This window comes from Populus nigra, chromosome 2, assembly GCF_951802175.1.
Source record: "Populus nigra chromosome 2, ddPopNigr1.1, whole genome shotgun sequence".
Taxonomy (NCBI): domain Eukaryota; kingdom Viridiplantae; phylum Streptophyta; class Magnoliopsida; order Malpighiales; family Salicaceae; genus Populus; species Populus nigra.
This window is the reverse complement of record NC_084853.1, coordinates 15,325,883-15,328,382: the sequence shown is the minus strand read 5'-3', so window position 1 is coordinate 15,328,382 and position 2,500 is coordinate 15,325,883.

Below are 2,500 nucleotides of genomic sequence, written 5' to 3'. Positions count from 1 at the left end.
GCAGCTCTGGCAGGGGGAGACACTACTAGGTCCCAGCTGTCACCCCCCCTCTAAAAAATTCATTTCTTGGTATTTTGAGCTGAAATTTTGCACAGAGGTTGGCAAAAATCCAATCCACCTTCATTAATTTTCCCAGAATTTTTCGAGGTCGGGAAGTATTTGTTTTAATTTTCCTACCATTAGAAATCGAGTAAATCCGCAAAACTAGGAACCGGCCCGGAATGACCCCAAATTCAGTGGGCAGCCTCATAAAAATATGGCTGATTTTACTGGATTGGTTTCATGTGGAAAGCACGACGTTTTCTTGTAGGAATGCGGGAACCCCGGCAGCTCGCCTGCCGCGGCCAGCGACGTCGGGGACGCTGGCCTGCGCTGTCGAGCCCGCGAGGGCTGTCTCCGCGGCAGGCCCCCCCTGAACGGGGCACGACAGGCCACCGCGCTGGCTCGTCCAGCGTCGACAGTCCCTCGTCCAGGTTTCAGATCGCGCCAAGTCGAACCCATGACCTGCTCAAGCCATCGTGCGCTGCCGAATTCGCATCTGCGTGTAGGCTGCCATTCCACGCGGCAGCCCCTGTTTTCGTCAGCGTGCCCCCCTGACGAATTTTCCTGCCTGGCCCAGTCCAGCGTCCAGCCCCTGTTCGTCGAAAAATCTGCGCTGCCGATTTTCCACGCGGCAGCCCCTCTTTTCGTCAGCGTGCCCCCCTGACGAATTTTCCTGCCTGGCCCGGCCAGTCCAGCCCCTGTTCGTCGAAAAATCTGCGCTGCCGATTTTCCACGCGGCAGCCCCTCTTTTCGTCAGCGTGCCCCCCTGACGAATTTTCCTGCCTGGCCCGGCCGGTCCAGCATCCAGCCCCTGTTCGTCGAAAAATCTGCGCTGCCGATTTTCCACGCGGCAGCCCCTGTTTTCCTCAGCGTGCCCCCCTGACGAATGTTCGTCGAAAAATCTGCGCTGCCGATTTTCCACGCGGCAGCCCCTCTTTTCGTCAGCGTGCCCCCCTGACGAATGTTCGTCGAAAAATCTGCGCTGCCGATTTTCCACGCGGCAGCCCCTCTTTTCGTCAGCGTGCCCCCTGACGAATTTTCCTGCCTGGCCCAGTCCAGCGTCCAGCCCCTGTTCGTCGAAAAATCTGCGCTGCCGATTTTCCACGCGGCAGCCCCTCTTTTCGTCAGCGTGCCCCCCTGACGAATTTTCCTGCCTGGCCCGGCCGGTCCAGCCCCTGTTCGTCGAAAAATCTGCGCTGCCGATTTTCCACTCCGCAGCCCCTGTTTTCGTCAGCGTGCCCCCCTGACGAATTTTCCTGCCTGGCCCGGCCAGTCCAGCGCCCAGCCCCTGTTCGTCGAAAAATCTGCGCTGCCGATTTTCCCCGACGAACCTGCAGCTGCACAAATCCGCGCTGCCACTGCCCCATTGTCTGGACCAACAGTCTTTTCCATCAAGCCCTGGACTATAAATCGTCCAGACTCATCGCCAGCACCCGCTGCCGATTCTGCCGACTTTGCCGATTTCGTCGGCGCTGCCGATTCCAACACTGCCCGCCGTGCCTGAACCAGCGCTGTTTCGTCAGCGTGTCCCCTTGACGAATTTCCCTGCCTGGCCTGGACAGTCCATCTTCCAGCCCATGTTCATCGAAAAATCTGCGCTGCCGATTTCCCCGACGAACCTGCAGCTGCACAAATCTGTGCTGCCGATTTCCCCCCCTGTCGGCATGGCTGCCGCTGCCCCGATGTCCAGACCAACAGTCTTTTTTGTCGACTTTGCCGATTTTGTCCGCGCTGCCGATTCCAACACTACCCCCTGCATCCAAACCAGCATTGTTTCGTCAGCTCTTCCCCTGACGATTTTAGCCCTGTAACAAACAGTAGGCCTCCAATCCCGCCAACGGGAGCCAAGTTGATAGGGAAGAGAATTGAATGACGCGCCTGGTCCTCGCACCCCGCCACCCGAGGGGCCTTTTTCCCGGCAGCCTCTGAAAAACTCTAGCTTTCACGGTCCTCGCCGCCCCTCACCACCATGGCAGGCCTCTAATCCCACCCATCAGCAGTTGTAGCCGATAGGGCAGTGATTTGAATGACGCGTCGCGGGCCTCCGGGTCATCTCACCCGGCCATTAATTGGAGCGTTTTTGGCTGGCCGAGGATGGGGGGATGGATCTCTTCTTCCGAAAAAGCAAACAGTACATCGGGAGTTATGTTGACGGGGCATGGAATTGAATGACCCGTCGCGGGCCGCCGGGTCATCTCACCCGGCCATCCCGGGGAGCGTTTTTCCCGGCAGCATCGGGGAAACTCTTGCTTTCACTGCCCGCTGCCCAAGTCCCCACTCGAATCGGCCCCCCGCGCCAACAAGCCAACGCTGCCGAATCGGCAGACACTGCTGCCGAATCTGCCGACACTGCCCCGCGGGCTGCCACTGCCCCAGTGTCTAAACCAGCGGTCTTTCTCATCGAGCCTTGGACTATCCAGTCCGTCCTGACTCATCGCCAGCACCTGCTGCCGATTCT